Below are 20,348 nucleotides of genomic sequence, written 5' to 3' on the forward strand. Positions count from 1 at the left end.
TGACACTCCACAGTGCTACATTCACTCCGAGGACAAGTCAAATGCTGCGCCAAGGGTGGTGAGTTCCCCATGAATTCCTGTGTGAGCACACACTGCCCCTGTCCTCCACACACACTGCTCGTACACACACTCACACACAATGCCACTGTCCACCACACACACTGCACATACACACTCTCTCACACACACACAGTGCCACTGCCCATCACACATTCTGCACACACACACACACACAAAGTGCCACTGTCCACCACACATACTGCGTACACACACACACACAAACACAGTGCCACTACCCACCACACATACTGCACACACACACAATGCCACTGTCCACCAAACATACTGCAGATACACACACAGTGCCACTGTCCACCACACACACACAGGGTCGGTGCTACCATTAAGGAGAACTAGGCAGTTGCCTAAGGCACCAAGATTTGGGGGCGCCAAAAAGCGGTGCCTCCAATTTTTTTTTTACAGTGGTTCCTCCCCGAGTACACAGTCGCTGCTCCACTTCTCCCGCCTCCCAGGCTTGCAGCGCCAATCAGCTGTTTGGCGCCCCAAGCCTGGGAGGAGAATTAGAGCGGGGGCGGCGTGCTCGGGGAAGATGCGGAGCAGAGGTGAGCTGGGGTGGGGAGGTACTGCCTGGCTCCCAAGCGGGGGAGCTGCCGTGGGGGGGGGGCGCCTGAGGGCGGAGGGGGGGGAGCTAATGCAGGGCTGGGGGTGGGGGGAGCAAGGTGAAAGTTTTGCCTAGGGCGCGAAACTTCCTTGCACCGGCCCTGCACACAAACACACACACACACACACAGTGCCACTCTCCACCACACACACTGCACATAGACACACACACCATGCCCCTGTCCACTGCACACACTGCACACACACACACACACACACACACCATGCATGTTGCGCACACATCAACTGCAACAAAAGAAACACAAACTACACACTCTGGAGACAATTGGTTTGTTTCCAGGCTGCTTTTACTTGCAAAGGTGCTGAAGTGTGATCTCTCTTCTGTTTCCGTGGGCAGAAACGCAATTGAGGAGAATCTCACATCCCTGAGCTGCCAGGTGACAGTGGCAGGAGAAAAATGCAGAGCACTGAAATTTTAAAACACTCATAAATATTTCACACTGTGGGTTGGGGTGTCCAGGAGGACTCAAGGGAAGGGACTAGGGGGATTAGGGGGAGAGGAGGGTGGTGTTACCAGGGTGAACTGTGGGACTGGGGGATTTAGAGACCCCAGCAAGGAGAGGCAGGGGCGGGTTGCAAGGCCCCACAGTGGCTGAAAAGGGGAACCCGGCAGATTGGGGGGTAGCAGAGACTGGAGATGAGGAACCTCACACCCAGGGAAGGACTGGGGGAGTGGGGAGATGGTAAAGTGGGGCCCAGCAATGGAGAAATGGGTTAGAGACAATTGGGGGAGGGGCGCTGAGGACGAGGGGGGGAGGATGTCAGGGGCAGGGCGCTGAGGGTGGGGGAGGAGGAGGTTGGGGGAGGGGCGCTGAGGACGGGGGGAGGAGGAGGAGGTCAGGGGCAGGGCTCTGAGGATGGGGGGAGGAGGAGGAGGAGGAGGAGGGGGTTGGGGCTGGCTCATGGGACGGGGAGGTGGGATGGGTGGGGGGAGGGGCCCCACAGACAGAGGGAGTCACCGGAGGGAGGATGGGGAAATGGGGGCCCAGGGATGGGGCAGGTGGGGGGGGCTGAGGTGGGTGTTAGTGTGGGAGCCTCATTGCTAGCGCAGACTGGGCAGTTTCTTTCATGAGAGACACTGTCCCAAAGCAGGACTAATGCTTAGACCTGGTGATCAGTGATTTCAGATCTGCTGGTCTGCAGCAAGACTCTACAGTGAGTCTCAGTCAGCTCTGTTATTACACAGGGATGAACAAAAGGGTCAAGTGGTGCCTGGAACCCTTAAGAAGAATCCACTCCACCGAGTACAACACTTGTCGCTACCTGCTCTCAGCTCCATTGAGAATGTTTTGGGGTCACTCCTTGCATTTATCATCTTAAGAGTCTCAGAGCATCATAATTAACAGGTGCTCCAGTGGCACAGTTGGTTTGCATACAGTATTTATAGGGCAGTGCTGAGAGGAGCTATGCTGAGGTTGTGAGTTTAAATCTCACCTAGAACACTGGTTTTCATTAACCAAGTGGTGTCACCCCCTCATTTGGCCCTGTGGAATGTACAATTCCAGCCCTGGGACACTGAGGAGGGGAGGAGTCAAAAATGCCCCCTTCACTTATTACCTCCTCTCCAGAGTGCAGGTCAGAATCTACAATCCTTTCTCCCGCACCAGCCCCTGTGCCAGGATCCCTCCAGCAGAGCCTAGAGTCCACCATGGCATCTGTACTATTGACAAAGACTAAGTGACAGGGACAAAACACTCAAATCCTGCCTGGTGCAGGAAGCCAGGTTTGCGCTCCAAATTCTGTCATTGGTACATTTCCAGGTCTGGGAATGTCCCACAACAGCATTTAATGGGAAGCTGCCTGCAGAACAGTTACACTGCACAGAGCTCCTGTGGAGGAGGGGTGGGAATTAGTAACATTTTGAGGATCGTTTGGGAAATGAGCCTTTGCTGACAAGGTTTGTCTCTGTTCATATTTCACCTTCAGGTGTTATGTTGAGGGATCTTTAGTATATTTGTGAGGTTAATAACTATCTCCTCAACTTTATTTACTCAACTTAAAAATTGGTGTCACTTGATTTTTGCATCTTCCTGTGAAAATAGAACTGACACGTGTGGTTTTCTACAGGGGTTCATGATGTTAAAGTTGAGGAATGCAATCTCTGTACTTCTGAGGAGGAGTGTTGATTTTTTACAGCTGCCTCACTGCCAGGCACACTGGGCTGTTAGCTGCACCCACTGTCCTTTCCAGGGGCCCCTGCTGAACCCTGGGGGGCTGCACTGCCGTGCTGAGGTGACTGTGCAGCGGGAGAAGCTGCTGGGGAGCAATGTAGAGCAGATGCAGGAAGGAGACGGGTCACTATTCACATTCTGAACTGCACAATTTTCCAAATTTGGGAATAACTTCATAGATTCATAGACTAAAGGTCAGAAGGGACCATTCTGATCATCTAGTCTCACCTCCTGCACAATGCAGGCCACAGAATCTCACCCACCCACTCCTGTAACAAACCCTTGACCTATGTCTGAGTTATTGAAGTCCTCAAATCGTGGCTTAAAAACCTCAAGGTGTAGGAAATCCTCCAGCAAGTGACTCCGTGCCCCATGCTGCAGTGTAAGTTGAATGGCTGAGAACAATTCTAAGGGAAAGGTGACTGCAGAGCTATGACACTGGAGATGCCCAGACCTCCAATGGGGGCAGCTTGGAAATTAATAATGGGAAGATCATTTGCAAAATTAGTCGTCACTGACAAGATTTGTCTCTGTTCCTATTTCATGCTGTGGTGTTAGTTAGAGGAATCAGTACAGCGTTTTACTATATTAATTAAACACTTAATTTTATTTAACAAGCCAAAAACTTAGTGTCACTTATTTTTTCTCTGTCCTAGCAAGAATGAATTGAATTTTGTGACTTTCTGGAAAGTGCAGCGAGATTAAATGTGGGGAATTCAGTCTCTGTGTTTGTGAGCTGATGTTTTCCTCTCACAGGTCAGTGCCTGCCTTGAAATACCAAGAGGCATCTAAGGGCTGGTGTACACTGGGCACTTAACTGGCAGAGCGACGTCTCTCAGGGTGTGATCTCCCCCGCAACCCATAGAGTTAAGGTGACCTAAGCCCTGGTTAGATAGTGCTAAAGAAAAGAAAGAACTGTTCTGTCAACGTGGCTATTACAGGGATGGGAAAACCCCCCAGTCACTGTCTGCTCCAGAGAGCTATAGCAGTGCCACAGCAGTGTTTTAAGTGTAGACAGAGTGAAACTAGATCTGGCTCCAGTTCACACTGTGGATGCTCAGGAACTAAGGGTGCAATAATAACAACAACACCACAGTTGTCAGGATTTGAACCTGTGCCAGGAAACCACAATGGATTTGTGGCCTATCACCTTAGCCACTTGGCCACAACTACTTAACATACACTTGTTTCACTCCATGATGATTCAGTTCTCACTGAATTGTCATTCCCATTGTTTGCTCAGACCAGCTTCCCCAGCACACTCATGGCTGCGCATCAGTGTACGTGTGTCCTTGGCTGAACAGCGAGAATTCCTGCCCATTTCCCTTCCGGCTGGAGCAGGATGAGAGTGTGTTTGTGTGAACGACATTGCTGTAGAGTGTTGTTCATTCCCCACTCTGACAATTCAGACAGTCTCCTTCCTAGTCAAATCTCCAGCACATCGTTCCAATAGCAGGGGCAGGATTTCTCTGGGGCACTGAAATATTTCTGGGGGCTGGTGCATGAACTCAGCCTTGCATTTCACCCTCGATGTTTCATGGATGAACATCAGCAGCAGAAAGAAAGAGCCGAGCCAATATCTCCCTGGCAGGGATGCAGGTGCCACGACCCCTCTGTCTGCCCATCGCCATCGCAGGAGAGAAGGGTTCACTGGAATCGAATGCCCTGGCTCAGACCAGAGACATAGGGAGGTTTTGCTGTTCATGGATTTGTGCAAAGGAAATTGTGTCTCTGTGTGAAATTGAGGTGGGAAATGAAATGTCCACATGGTGGCCCAATGCTCTAGGGAATGTGGGTGCAGGATTCGGGCTGAGAAATGATTTAACGGGGTTTGTTTCAATTATTTGCCCTGAGTAAAAACCATGGCTAAAAGGCAGCTACTGTTGTTAGTACTTGTACCTGTGTAGGGACACCCCAGAGGGTGTTAAGTCCATTGCCTTCACCAAGAGCAGTTGATTTTTTATCAAGGTACAAATTTCTTGTGAAGGCCTAGAACACAGAGAAAACAGTACACTGATGATAAGAAGAAGTACATAAAAAGATTTTGCAGCCACCATGGGCGTAACTATGATGTGTCATGTTTCACTTTTTATATCTGGCGCCACCTCCTTTCCCTTTCGCCTTGTGGTTGACCAAGGGCAAAGCTGAACATCTTTTCAGATACCAGGGAGTGTTTTTGTCCATCCCTGCCAGCTACACAGGGGTTTGATGTTGCTGCTTTCAGTCCTCTGGCTCTGCCGGGATAAGGAACAATTCAGGCTGTCACTGAACAGAAGGAGGAAGATCATTTTTTGACAGGGAGGGGGACGCCTCCTCTTAAAGGTGTTTGTCTGGCTGACAGTCCTGGCTCCCAGGTCTTGCGCATGGGGCTTCAGCAGTTCTGGGACCAGTTCACTCCCTTGGCCCCACCTGCTGCCCCCAGGCGCTCCCCTCCAGGGGCCCTGGCAGTGCAGTATCTGCCTGCTCGCTCCAGTGGCTGCTGGCCCCTCCCCATGGCAAGGTGGGGCAGAGCTGTGCCTCTACGCTCTGCCCCCACTCCAAGCCCCTGCAGCCAATGGGACGCTGTGGGGGTGATTCTTGGGGGCAGCAGCATGCGGAGGGCCCCCAGCCTGCCCTACCTTGGACCCCCAGGTAAGCGCTGCACCACTGACTCCCTCCCAGAGCCTGCACCCCCTCCCTCCACACACCCTCTCCCACTCGCTCCAATCTCCCTCCCAGAGCCTGCACCCCCATCCCTCCTCCTATTCCCCCTACCCCTGTCCCAGCCCAGAGCCTGCACCCATGTAGAACTGATAAATGAAACTGTTTTTAATTGTTCACTTTATTAATGTAACTTCTGTTCACCATTCACTATACTTGCCTACACTGTAACTTCTGTTCCATATTGTAATTCAAACTCCATTTTAAAACACTCACTCCATTTTGTAAAAGCTTCCTCCAACCTTCATTTCTGCAAACCCTGCTGTAATCTTATTAGTTTAGTTTACATGTGTGAATGAGGTATGCATGGGTGATAGAATCAACCTCCAGCCCCAGCCTGTCCTGATGAGATAAAGTTCATATACCAACGGCTGAAGACCTAGACAACAGCCCTAAACAAAGTAAGAAGCATCCACCCTAAAAAGAAAAGAACAACAGAACAACAGAGGGAAGATCAAAGCCAGGTCCCAGGCTGACAGTCACGCCTGCAATTGACGGGTGATCAAGCAAACCCAGAGGCGGCGTGACACAGCAAGACCTAGGAACTTTGAATCCAAACTAAACTCCTATAAAAAAAGGAAGGGTAAAATGAGAGACTTTGGGTAACGTTCTGCTATCAACATCAAGGAGCATCGGTGCGCGCCCGACAGAGACCCGGCTCCTCCTCGTGCTCAGCTTTCCTGGCCAGTTAGCTGCCACGAGCTCCGATCCCAAGCTGCAAACTCAAACTGCAATCAGGACTGGTAACTATCCAGCAGCTGCAGAACATTTTGGTGTGTGTGTGTGTGTGTGAGTGTATGTGTATAAGCATTAAGGTATTTGCTAATAGTTACGGATTAATAATAAATGTGGCATCTTTGTCTTGACCCCTAAAACGATCCTGTGTAAGTTTGTGGGACAACATTATTGGTGGAGAATGCAAAAGGGGGAGCAAGCATAGAATCCACAGTTATTATAAAACTCGTGTGCACACTGCGAGCTTTAGCGGGCCTGGCACTAAAGAAAAAAGTGTAAACTTTCAGTTAATTAACCAAACTCTGAAGGATATAGGAGTTTAGGTTTAAATTGTGTTGTAGAGGTACATACACTCTCAGCCGTAGCGAGACTGAGCTAAAGAGGAGAACTTAGTGTTTCTCACTCTGATCCGGGGAAGGATCTGATCCGGGGAAGGATTTGTATAATTGGTGTATGAACCCTCGGTGATAGCAGACCGAGTAATACAGAGGGAGACTTGGTGTCTCTTCCTCTGGCCCAGAAAGGGTTAAGTTGTTCCTCCAGGAGTTAAAAAGGGAAAATTGTTATTTGTAAGTCACTCCTTTAGGAATTGGAGGTTATAGTATTCTGATATTTATCAGCTCGGTTTCTTGTGTTGTACTTGGCTATGGCACACTTGTTAGGGAAAATGTTTAGGAAGACACAGTCTAAAGACATCTTTAGAGAAAAACAGGGAACGCTGTCTTTTGTCCAAGAGCCCACACCCTTTAAACAAGTACTACAGAGGTTTGGACACAGCCCGTGGACGGAAGGGGGGCTGGGAAATGTGTGTACTATTTCAGATTTGGAGGATAGGCTGGCAAGGTATATAATCCTGTACAAGCCTACTCCAACTAAAAGGGATTCAGCAGCAATCTGGCTTTTGTGGGACGCATGCAGGGATTTATACTCCCGCTTGGCATCCTGCCAGGAGGAGGATGCCTCCCTGCATGAAAAACTCACTCATATGGAAAAAGAGGCAGACAGATGGAAAGTGGTAGCAACAGGGGTGCAAAGCCAGTTAGACCCTCTCTGGGAGGCACTCAGGGAGGGCAAACAAAGAGAAAAGAAGTTAGAGGAACAAGTCGGGGAAAAGAAAAAAAATAGAAAAAAAGAAATCAAATCAGGGGCAACAAGAGGGTCTAAGAGACGCTGCAGGAATCTGGCTGCTGTGGGATGCCTGTAATAACAGCTACCTCCACCTAACAGCCTGTAAAAAGAAAAAAAAAGGAAACATTTAAAACCCCAGAAGGGGCAGTCTTTTGGGACCCCTCTGGAGAGTGGGAAGGGGGATATCTGGGTAGATTCCTCCTCCCAAGGCCAAAATGCCATTGCAACAGTAACAACAGTGCCTGCTTCTGCCTCAGATCTCCAGGCCATGGCAAAGTGGCTGAAAATTTTAGAGAAAAAAAAAATCTAAAGTCACAAAGAAATGAACCACCTAATTAGCATTTGTGCAGCCCCAAGTACCAAACACACTGTGGCAAATCTGAGCAGGGTCTGCCATGTGGGAGCACTGTGCTAATTTGTTTCTAAGCTTCTATTTTTCAGGCTCTGAACCAGAACATCAGAAGAGCTGGTACCAGCTAAAGAGTTATAAAATACCATGGTTATAGTGTCGCGACAAAATCTGTGTTCAGTGTTCTGTGTTGCATGTTCTGTGTCTGTCTCTAGTGGTGTCCTGTGCTAGCATTCGGTCCAGAGAAAAAAAAAAAAAGAAATACTACTCTAGACAGCACAAATGTCTTTTCCTCTCTTTACTTCCCTCCAGTCCATCCAACTTAGCAATCACCACTTGTGTCCAAAAAAAAAACAACTTTGGTCCCCATTGCATCAGGTTTATTTTTTGTTAGGTTATCTAATAGTCATTTTGTTGTTAATGTTTGTTATTGATACATTTGTATTGTTAGTTACATTTGCTTATATGGTTAATTTCACACTTTCCTCTATGCACTCTGGTTCTACTCCCCCAAGCCCTAAAGGGTAGTTCTTGGGCCCTCATAACCTGTAAGACCTTGGCCCATAATTGTAAGGCCCCATCTTTCAGGTCCCCAGAAACCTCTTCAAAACAACTGTTAAAAATAGAGGATTCTGCAACATTTTAGCAACAAAATGTTAGTTTAAGTCCAAATCAGCTTAACCTTGCATAACAACTGTGGTCCTCCTACAAAATCTTATTTGTTGTGTGTGCTTAAGGAGGTCCTGAACTCAGTAACTTTTATTGTTTAATGGCTATTGCAGCATCAAACTTGGTCCTCATTTTATTTGTCAATGTACCCAATAATTGTAATGGTTTTTCATTTATGTGTAGGTTATATCTGGTGTTTAGTCATTTGTAATAGGTTTAGTTATATTCACCTAGTTATAATTATTTGGTTTGTTTGCAACAGATCACCTTGCCCTACAATGTCAACAACTACTGTAATGATCATAAACCAAGGGGCAAAGTGTTGTAAAAGCAGCCCACCTGGTCAGCAGTTCTAAACATAATTTTTCATGCCCTCATTGTCCTATAAGTAATCCTAACTGTTATGTTGGTTCTGCCTTAAAACAGTTACATAAAGTGTGACCCATTCAATGCCCCTGGATTGAAGGGTCAAAAGGGGGACAATGTAGAACTGATAAATGAAACTGTTTTTAATTGTTCACTTTATTAATGTAACTTCTGTTCACCATTCACTATACTTGCCTACACTGTAACTTCTGTTCCATATTGTAATTCAAACTCCATTTTAAAACACTCACTCCATTTTGTAAAAGCTTCCTCCAACCTTCATTTCTGCAAACCCTGCTGTAATCTTATTAGTTTAGTTTACATGTGTGAATGAGGTATGCATGGGTGATAGAATCAACCTCCAGCCCCAGCCTGTCCTGATGAGATAAAGTTCATATACCAACGGCTGAAGACCTAGACAACAGCCCTAAACAAAGTAAGAAGCATCCACCCTAAAAAGAAAAGAACAACAGAACAACAGAGGGAAGATCAAAGCCAGGTCCCAGGCTGACAGTCACGCCTGCAATTGACGGGTGATCAAGCAAACCCAGAGGCGGCGTGACACAGCAAGACCTAGGAACTTTGAATCCAAACTAAACTCCTATAAAAAAAGGAAGGGTAAAATGAGAGACTTTGGGTAACGTTCTGCTATCAACATCAAGGAGCATCGGTGCGCGCCCGACAGAGACCCGGCTCCTCCTCGTGCTCAGCTTTCCTGGCCAGTTAGCTGCCACGAGCTCCGATCCCAAGCTGCAAACTCAAACTGCAATCAGGACTGGTAACTATCCAGCAGCTGCAGAACATTTTGGTGTGTGTGTGTGTGTGTGTGAGTGTATGTGTATAAGCATTCAGGTATTTGCTAATAGTTACGGATTAGTAATAAATGTGGCATCTTTGTCTTGACCCCTAAAAAGATCCTGTGTAAGTTTGTGGGACAACACCCAGCACCCAAACTCCATCCCAGAGCCTGCACCCTAGAACCCCTCCCCCACCCAAACTCCCTCCCAGAGACCAGCCTCTCACCCCTTCTGCACCCCAAATCCCCCCAGAGCCTGCACCCCTCCTGCACCCCAATCCCCAGCCCCAACCCAGGGCCAGAACCCAAGACCTCCTCCCCCCACCCAAACTCCCTCCCAGAGCCTTAGGCAGATGAGAGGCAGTGTTTTGGGGGGCAGGTTCTGAGTGGTATGAGTGACATTATTGGCCCACTGGGAGGATTGGAGGACTAGCACTGGCCCTAAGGGATTGGAGCAATGCTGGAGAGACTGACGGGCAGGGAGCTGGGAAGCTGTGTGTGCTCCAAGGAGAGTTGTTGTTGTGCTCTGGTGACACAGAGCGGGGGTGGGGAGTTTGTAAGTTGTGGTGTTTGTATAGAGAGAAAGTTTAGTAACCCCTAGGTTAAAAACTGTTCCTGCTCTGAGCTATACATGACACTTTTTGTTGCGAGTATAGATCAGTGGGTGAATGTTTCCCTGCAGGATAATAGGGTCTTAGTTCCAATCCAAGTGATTCCCTTGAAAAACTTTTTCGAATGAAAATGGATTTCCAGACCCATCTCCAGTATGTTCAGGAGTTTGCTGAATGTGGGGGGCGGGACTTGAAATGAATTTAAACACTCAGCATTTTCCTATGCAAATGAATGAAGACCTAGCAGAGCTGTCCAGCAGCTGAAATCAGTTCCAGACCTCGGCATCTCTAAGAGGGACACTCTGTATCTGAGGCATGTGGGACACCTCTGTGGTGATGACAGGTGAAAAAATGCTGGATTCAATGAAAGATGAGACCATAGGAGGGGAAGGTGAACGGCAGCACCACACAGGGTGATAACACTGAGACATGGGGCTTCGCTGTCACTGGTCTTGTGTTTTCCATCATTTATATCCTAAGGAACACACCCTCCCCCTCCCCCACACACTGTCACACACAACCTTCTCCCCTTGAGCCCAATCCAACCTTCCCCCTCTCCCACACACACTCCATGGGACACAGCCTCTCGGTGACTCACCCAGATGTGGGCTTGTCTCTGCATCTCCCCAACAGGGGAGCAGAGAGCCGAAAGGGCCGCAGGAGACCAATGGAGCTAGGTAGGACTGGAAAAGACTTCCCCTCCCTTTCCTTTTCTCCTCTTGAGTTCTGTTAATCTCACCCATGGGACGTTCCAGCACTGGGTGGGTTCAAAGCACCAACCTTCCCCTCAGCAACAGAAGGTGGGAACCAGCTCTATCACACAGAAGGAGGCTCCCCACCTTTGCTGCTGCCATTCAGCAGCCATTAATATGGATTTGTTTTAGTTAATGCAACCCCCTCAACCCCTAATTCATCCATGAATCAAGGAGGCAAGCCCCTCAGAGGGGCAATGGGTTAGTGTACAGGACTTATAGTAGCAGTTCTGAGGGCAGCAATGCTGAGGTTGTGAGTTCAAACCTCACCTGAAGCACTAACTTTCTTTAAACAAATGGGTTCTGCCAATCAGTTTGCCCTACAGAAAATACAATTGCAGCTTAGAAGACTCTGAAGTCCCCTTGCTTTACAGAGAGCAGGGCAGATTCCACAGATCTACCAGTCTCTGCTCTCCACCTGCCTCAGGGAGGGGTCAGGCAGAGCCCAGAGCGCTGCCCCTGACTCCCCCTAAGTCTTTGCTCCCCAAACCACATTTGTGCTCACCCTCTTCGCTGTGAGACTCAAACCCTGCCTGGCTTTCTGTATGTTGATGTGGTTTTCGTCTGTCGTGTTGATGTGCATGTGGGTCCTGTGTGATTTTGGTTGATGCCTGGCATAGTTTTGGGTGCGTGTGTGTATGATTTTTGCATACAGATTGGTTTTTTTGCTTAGTATTCTTTTGGTATGTGGTTGTTGTGCTTTCTTGTTGTGGGCTTTTGCTGTGTTTTTTGGTGTGGATTTGTTCTTTCTATATTTTGTGTGGCTTCCCCTTTTGTGTATATGGCTCTGTGTGCTGTGTGGGTTTGTGCGGGTTTGGTTTTTGTTTATGTCTGTGTGGGCCTGTGCAGTCTGTGATTTTCTCTTTCTCTCTGTGTGTTTGTCCCTCTGTTTGTATCTTCATGTATAAATTCACTGGAATTTTTCAAAATCTTCACAGCTTTGCCAATTTTCACCGGGAATTTTTTCTCAATTAACAAATTCTAACGTGTTCCCTACCAGTTTGTGACCATTGCCCCAGGGGCACATCAGTCTCAGGGGCCTGATTTCCCATTGTCCCTTCCCCCTTTTATTGGGACTGGGAACTAGCCAACCAAAAACTCCACTAAATTTTAGTAAAGGGCCAACAGTCCCTTACACGAGCCAGCCCCATGAGGGTCACCGATGGCCAGAGAAAACAGCACAAGCTGGTCCCATGGTGTAATGGGCAGCACTCAGCACTCTGAATCCTGCAGTCTGAGTTCAAATGTCAGTGGGACCTTGTGTTGGATTGTGGTAAAGCCCTGGAGCTCAAAGTGCTCAATTTTCCTGTCTCCAGTTGTTTAAGAGTGAGTCTTTTTCCTCCTGCTGGGTGACTCACACAAACTAGAGCCAGGTCTTTGGTTGAGATGGCTGCAATGGATTGGGGTGCAGAGGTGGCTATGGCTGCCTGTAGTCCTGTGGTTTGACCTGGTTGGGATTCTTGCTGCTTCACCTAAGGCCCACAAGTGTGGCCCTTGTGTTTCCTGTCATACCTTTCCTCTGACCCACAAGGCGCTTGACAAAAGGAGTGCCAGGGCCGTGATTAATAGTCAGGGCTTGGCAGGAGGGAGGTTGAGCCCAGCCTGAAGCCCCTCACACCTTCCCTCCTCCGCACACCTAGAGCAAAGGCGGCTGGTGCTGACAACTCAAAGGGAAGGTTTATAAGCCACAGAGCAACTGAAGGCAGGGCAAGAGGAGGGGAGAACCATGCCTATGCATGGCCAGCAGACAGCCACAAAGACCCTCGGCGAGGCTGCTCCCTGCCATGCCAAACACCCACTGAAAGCGACCCACAGACCAGCATGCAGGGCAGCTGCTGATGCTCTGTGGCCAACATCAGAAGAAGGTAGGAAAGCAGGACCAGCCCCCTGGTGTGGCCTCTTTCTGTTCCCACTCACAGTGCTCACTTTTGCAGTGGGGCAGAAGATTTTACCCCAAAAGGCTTTTCCCCAGCTGGCGAGAAGCAGAGAAACACCCAGGCTCCTAAGGTGCTATTTACCAACCCCCTCAAGCACAGGGCAGGTGCACACTTGGAAGAGGGAAACTGCTCTACACGCCAGCCAGGGCAGCCGCCCATTATCTTTGGCAAGTCAGGAATGGCAAAGGCTAGACTGGAAGCACCTGGGGCTCATGCCCCAGCCTTTGTGACACCCAACCCCCAACTCCTTCCCAGGGCTCTAGCTGAAGCCAGAGCATTGGTCTGAGCGGCCAAGAAGAGGTTTCAGCCCTGAAGCAATCCACATCTGAGCTTTCCTGGGAACATTGAAACTAACATGTAAACAATGGCGACGGCCTGCAAATTGAATCATGCATGGACCTGTGACCTGCCCATGTGACTCCAGACTCCATCTTGCTGCTGTGATTTTCCTAGGTCAGCCCTAGGACCAATCCTATTCAACTTATTCATAAATGATTTGGAGAAAGGGGTACACAGTGAGGTGGCAAAGTTCACAGACGATAATAAACTGCTCAAGATAGTTAAGACCAAAGCAGACTGCGAAGAACTTCAAAAAGATCTCACAAAATTAAGTGATTGGGCAACAAAATGGCAAATGAAATTTAGTGTGGATAAATGTCACGTTGGGAAAACATAACCCCAACAATACATGGAATACGATGGGGGTTAATTTAGCTACAACTAATCAGGAAAGAGATCTTGGAGTTACCATGGATAGTTCTCTGAAGACATAGCAACGAATTGACACATATGACCCCAAGATGAGATCATTAATACACTAACCTGAGAAGAAGGACATCCCAACACTAGTAGGGAGAAGAAATACAAAAAGGGAAGAGGGGAGAAACCCCTACTGAACATGCATTACACCTAGCGACGGCAGCGGAACAGATTATTGGCTACACAACCCAAGAACGGGATCTGCATGTTGCTGTAGACAGATCAATGAAAAGCTCCACTCAATTCACAGCTGCCGGCAAAAAAGTTAACATCATGTTAGTATTCATAAGGAATGGGCTGGAGAATAACACCGAACATTTGTATACAAACCAAAGGGGAAGCCTCCAATACCCTGGGACCACCCTGTCTACTACAGCGCTGCACACAGGATATTTTATATGTATCTTTGAGAACTGGGGAAGAAATGGGTCTAAAAGGAAACATTTGCTAATGAGAGAAAACCACCCTAATATGAAGATATTTTATATTAAGTGAGAGTAATTGGACAGTGGAAGTTCAATTAACAGACAGCAGTAATTCCCAGCCCCCCACCACACACACACACCATTCACATGGCAGCAGGGAGCCCTTTGGGGAGGTGCTTTAAGAGGGTATGTGAGGGGAGTGTGGAGCAGGAAAACTTCCTGGCAGTGGGGAGGAGGCAGAAGCAGGGGCAGGCAGGTGACTGGCAGTTGGGGGTAGCAGCAGCCAGGACTGCGTAACCTTGTGCTGGACAGTCTCCACTGGGGACTTTTTCCTCCTGTCCCCTTCCTCGCCAGCAGAGAAAGGCCACCCCAGCCCACCCCAGAGGCAGCTGTGTCTCAGGGCTCTGCAAACTGCATCCATTAAGCCCCTTCTCATTTGGGGAATGATTCAGGACAATTTCCCAAAGAAAGGAAGAAAATTTGCTGCAGGTCAAAAGGGTGTGAAAATATCCCAAATCTGAGATTGTTAAATTAACCTTGGAGAATTAAAGAGAAAATGGGGCAAAATCTGAAAAGGAGACTAGAGAAAGTGTCAATAATTGCTCCACCAGCACCGACCCCTCATGGAGCCCTTGCTGCTTTTACAGCTGAGAGGAAACTTCCTCTCTCTGATGCCTGGCCATGGTGGAACTGGTGACCCAGTGAAGCTGACTTGAGGCTGATGCAAGATAAGCAAAGCTGAACCAGCTGCCCAGGGTACGGGGTTGGAAGTCAGAATGGGGGGGTGGGCCTGGGTTCCCCTACATCAGTGGTTCTCAACCAGGGGTACGTGTACCCCTGAGGGGACGCAGAGAACTTCCATCAACGCATCTAGTTAATTGCCTCATTTTACCACAGGCTACAGAAAAAGCACCAGCAGAGTCCCCCGAGCTGGGAGGAGAACCCAGGAGTCCTGGCTCCCAGCCCTGCCCACCCCCGTGTTTCCATAGGACTCCACGCAACGGCCCCCCCCGAGTGGGGCAGCCCCGCGGGGCACATCGGGGCGGCACAGACGAGGTCAAGGGAGAAGCAGGCGCCCAGCAGCCCCCACCGCACTGGGGGGAGGAGGTGTCCGATTGACCCAGGGACCCGCCCTCTTCTGGGCTAGAGAGGACGGAAGCGCCCCGGGGCACGCTGGGAGTTGTAGTTCCTGGCTCGAATAGCAGCGGAAGTGACGATTGGTTGCTCAGGCAACGCCGCCCCTCCCATTGCACACTGGGAAGCGTAGTTCTCCCTCTCAAATGCGGGCTCTATTGGAGGAGGGGCCGTAGTTCGTCAGTTCGCCGTGCCCCTCCCCGCTCCCTGATTGGCGGAGAGAGCGCGGGACAGAGACTCGGCGCGTGGGGGGCGGGCCTGGTTCTCTTGCCTGCCCCCCGTCCGCTGTGACTCTCCTGCCAGCACCGCCCCCTCCTCTCCCTCTGTAGGGCCCCAGCAGCCCCTTCAGCCTCCCCCAACCTGCCCCCCCCAGTGTCCCTCCATCTGTTGTGACCCTCTCGCCAGCCCCACCCCCATCTGTGGGGATCCCTCAGCCCCCAGCATCCCCTCCCCCATCGTGTTCACTCTACCTGGCCTTTCCCTCTGCCCCGACCTCCTCCTCCCCCCCGTCCTCAGCACCTCGACATTGACCTCCTCTCGCCCCATCCCCACATCCTCCTTCCCGTCCTCAGCACCCTGCCCCCCCCTCCTCCTCCCCCCCAACCCCGTCCTCAGCGCCCCACCCCTAATTGCCTCCAGCCCATTTCTCATTGCTGGGCCCCACTTTCCCATCCTCCCACTCCCCCAGATCATCCCCAGGGTGTGAGGTTCCTCATCTTCAATCTCTGCTACACCCAAACCTGCCAGGTTCCCCTTTTCAACCACTGTGGGGTCGTCCAACCGCCGACATCCATCCACTCTGGGCTCTCTAAATCCCACATTCCCACAATGCACCTTGGTAACCCCTCCCTCTTCTATCTCTAATCCCCCTATTCCCTTCCCTTAGGTCCTCCTGGACACCCCAGCCCACAGTCAGGCCCCCACATACATCCCAGTCATTCACATGCTGAGCTAGTTCTTCAGGGACCCCCACAGCCCAGCAAACTTCTCCATCCATGAGCCCCATGGACCTGTGGCCGGGAAGGTGAGGAAGCTCCTACTTTGGCTGGGCTGGCTGTGGGTGTTAATCTTTTCCTGTCTTGTGTGTGCTGTGCTCACAAAGGCTTTTTGCTCCCTCGGGGTGAGGTGTGGTTTTGGCCGAAGATGAGGTGTTTTGGTAGCCCTGTGGATGCTGTGTGGTGTCTGGAATGGGGCATGTGTGTTCCCATCATGCCCCTTCCCATCTGCCTGCAGAGCTGAGGACAGACAGGTCTGAGGAGCAGAGCAGGAGCTCTGGGAAGGAGAAGAGCAATATGAAGATGGAGTGTAAGATGAGGCCAGGTAACTTCTGTGGAGGGAGACATGCTGGACAGGGCCTAAGATTGGGGAGACAAGCATGTGTGAGCCCTGGGCTCAGATTTCTAATTGTAGCTGTGATGGCAGAATGGGAGGAGGGTTGAAGCTGAAGCCCTGGGGTGGGGGAGTAGCGAGAAGAGGAACCTCACCACCATTTCTTTTTCTTTTCCTCTTGTGTTGTGTTTCTTACCAAGGGAAAAGAAGTCATGGGGACGGAGTCCAGCCCTGAGGTGCGATGGAAAGTGATCAAGAGCAGTGACAGCGTGAATCCTGTTGATACCAGGCAAGAGCTCCCCAACTGGGACAAGAGTAACCGTCTCTGTCGGTGAGATGTGTATCTGGTTTGGGAAGGGTTCTAGTCACAGCTGTACTGGCTCCAGGCAGGGACTTCCCGTTACCTGGCTGTGGGTTTCCGGACTAGCTGTGGCTTCAGGGGAGATGATGTAGCCATTTGTGAGAGCTGATCATCTCTCTTGCCAGGAGTGGTGTGTGCTCCCTAGCAGAAAGTTGGATCCATGAGGGTGACTCCCTGTTGTGAATTTCATTCGTCTTCCTAGGTTTCTCTCTCTGTGTTGGCCAACTTTCACTCAAACTCTCTCTCTCTCCTTTCATAGACACCTGTCATGAAAATTCCCCAAACTGAAAATTTTCTGCTGAAAAACCAATACTAATCTGTTTGAGGACTTGATTTGAATGTATTATTGTTATTCTCTTCTGATTTATCTCATTTCAGTCTTTGTCCTCCAGATGTGTTTCCAGCTGTTGAGTTGTGGGGGAGAGAGGCCAATTCATAATGTCTCTACTTCCCTTTCATAGTTTCTTCCAACTTGCTAGAAAGTACCTTTGCTACGACATGAGTCAAGCACTGTCCATTGTCTCTGCGCTATCTCAGAGAAGTCTGCATTGTACATGGTTCCTGGAATAGTCCTTGGGAGTGTGGATACCTTCAATGGGCCAGCAGGGAGTCTGGCTCCTCCATTTTTGCACCTGAAAGGCTGGTGGGGGGGCATTTCCCAACTTCATAACATATTTCTGTAATGCACACAGAGCAAACTTCATAACTTCCCAAACCAATGTGAACACATAGAATGCAAGAAGACATTAATGTTCAACAGATGAACAGTTCAAGATTTTTGAAATGATCCCTCACCAGGCAGACTTTGTTCAAAATGTATCATCACTATATGAGAGTGGTGAATATGGGGCTTGCAGAGTGCTGCTTTGAGCACAGCTTGCCACCCCTGGGCTTACATTGCAATGGGAACGTGCCCTTAGAGTCTATCTCTCCCGGGATAAAGATGGCAGGATGACTGGCCTGGGTCATCTGACTTGGGCTCATTATGCTAAGGCTGAGAGGCTAAAAACTGTGGTGCAGATATTTGTGTTCACACTGAAACCTGAGTTCAGAAACCATCGCCCCTCGTGGGGTCTCAGAGGTTGGGCTCAAGTCCATATGTCTGCATTGTCATTTTATAGTCTTGCAGTCCCAGCCCCATAAGCCTGAGTCAGCTGACCCAGGCTTTGAGACAGCTGCTCTGGGTGTGTTAACGGCAGTGTAGACATAATGTTAGGGTACGTCTCCAGTGCAATGAAACATCCAGGGCAGGCCTGTGTTGGAGTTATCAGGGTAATGTGGCTTCTTCTGTAAAGTTGCAGTGTACGTGTCACAGCTCAGGCTCAGTACCCTGCTCTGGGAGCCCAGAAGGTTGGGAGGGAGTTTAGCAAGTGAAAATGGTAAAACCGCAGTGAAGTATTACCCTGGAGTCATGTCAGTTCTCCATTGGTCTTTGTGCTTTTGGGGCAGGGATAATAACTCTCAGTGGTGCCTTGTTGAGTGGCTTTTGGGGCACCTGCTCTTGGCTCCTGTCAGAAGAGAAGATTCAGAGCTAGATGGTCCTTTGGTCTAGCCCAGTGTGGTTTTTCTTATGGTTTAAATTACACTCCAGGCACTGATAATAGAGTTACTGAAAGTTTAGGAGTTAGCAGCTGGTAGGTTGTGCATGACCCCCTGGGGCAGGGGCAGGGGCAGGGGCAGGGGCAGGGGCAGGGGCAGGTCTGGGCTCTCACACCAAATGCTCTTTGTGGCTGCCAGAATCTGTGGGCTGCTCGTTTAGGTTACACTGAGTGTTAAGTCCTGCTTTGTGCACAGTGTATGAGAATGAAAATCCTAAACCGCCCTTTGAAATAACGAATGTAGCAGGACGTGTTATTGTCCCTGCCCCAAAGCAGACAGACCAATGGAGAAATGCCATTGAGTCCAGGGTAATACTTCATTGCAGTTTTACCTTTTTTGCTTGCTAAACTCCCTTGCAGCTTTGAGGGGGCCCAGAGCCCAGTATTGGAAGCACCTGACCTTTCTTTCTTCTCTTGCTCTTTGTCAGCAAGGGGAAGAAAAAGAAGCTCTCCTTCAAGCGGGAGTCAGAAGGGCGACGTCAGGATGACTTCCTGAGTGCCGGCTCTAGTCATTTGCTCTACCAGCTGACCTATCGAAGGGCTGCCACTTCTCTCTCCAGGTTCGCCCATTGGTGTGTTCAGAATGGAGAGGGCTAACTAATGGTGTTCCCCAATGGTCAGTCCTAGGAGCACTCTTATTCAATTTATTCATAAATGATCTGGAGAAAGAGGTAAACGGAGGTGGCAAAGTTTGCAGATGATACTAAACTGCTCAAGATAGTTAAGACCAAAGCAGACAGTGAAGAACTTCAGAGACGTATCACAAAACTGTGATTGGGCAACAAAATGGCAAATGAAATTTAATGTGGATAAATGTCAAGTAATGCACACTGGAAAAAATACCCTCAACTATACATACAATATGATGGAGGCTAATTTAGCTATAAATAATCAGGAAAGAAATCTTGGAGTCATCATGGATAATTCTCTGAAGACTACCATGCAGAGTGCAGCAGCAGTCAAAAGAGCAAACAGGATGTTAGGAATCATTAAAAAAAGGAGAATAAGATAGAGAATATCTTACTGCCTTTATATAAATCCATGGTACACCCACATCTTGAATACTGTGTACAGATGTGGTCTCCTCTTTTCAAAAAAGATATACTGGCATTAGAAAAGGTTCAGAGAAGGGCAACTAAAATGATTACGGGTTTGGAATGGGTCCCATATGAGGAGAGATTAAAGAGACTAGAAATTTTCAGCTTGGAAAACAGAAGACTAAGAGGGGGTATGATAGAGGTATATAAAATCATGAGTGGTGTGGAGAAAGTGAATAAGGAAAAGTTATTTACTTGATCCCATAATGTAAGACCTAGGGGCCACCAAATGAAATTAATAGGTAGCAGGTTTAAAACAAATAAAAGGAAGTTCTTCTTCACACAGTGCACAGTCAACTTGTGGAACTCCTTACCTGAGGACGTTGTGAAGGCTGGGACTATAACAATGTTTAAAAGAGAACTGGATAAATTCATGGTAGCTAGGTCCATAAATGGCTATTAGCCAGGAAGGGTAAAAAATGGTGTCCCTAGCTTCTGTTCATCAGAGGATGGAGATGGATGGCAGGAGAGAGATCACTTGATCACTGCCTATTAGCTTCACTCCCTCTGGGGCACCCGGCATTGACCACTGTTGGTAAACAGATACTGGGCTAGATGGACCTTTGGTCTGACCCAGTATGGCCGTTCTTATGGGGCATCTTCTACACGGCGACTGGGCAGTTGACTGACTTTAAATCTAGCTAGCTCTGTTGGTAGAGCATGATGCTCTTAATCCCACCATCCTAAATTCAAGCCCCATGGTGGGTGATAGCGACAGCCCTTAGGTGT

At 49.1% G+C, this 20,348-nt stretch overlaps 1 long non-coding RNA gene across 1 annotated transcript in view; it reads left to right on the forward strand.

Moving 5' to 3' along the window:
* Positions 1 to 16,604, forward strand: part of LOC127041350 (uncharacterized) — a 58,777-nt gene extending 42,173 nt beyond the window's left edge. The window contains exons 2-3 of the long non-coding RNA XR_007771635.1: positions 16,121 to 16,258; positions 16,468 to 16,604. This is a non-coding gene — a long non-coding RNA (uncharacterized LOC127041350). The remainder of the gene's footprint in view (positions 1 to 16,120; positions 16,259 to 16,467) is intronic.
* The last annotated feature ends 3,744 nt before the right edge of the window (positions 16,605 to 20,348 follow it).

This window comes from Gopherus flavomarginatus (genome assembly GCF_025201925.1).
Source record: "Gopherus flavomarginatus isolate rGopFla2 chromosome 13 unlocalized genomic scaffold, rGopFla2.mat.asm SUPER_13_unloc_2, whole genome shotgun sequence".
NCBI classification, from domain to species: domain Eukaryota; kingdom Metazoa; phylum Chordata; order Testudines; family Testudinidae; genus Gopherus; species Gopherus flavomarginatus.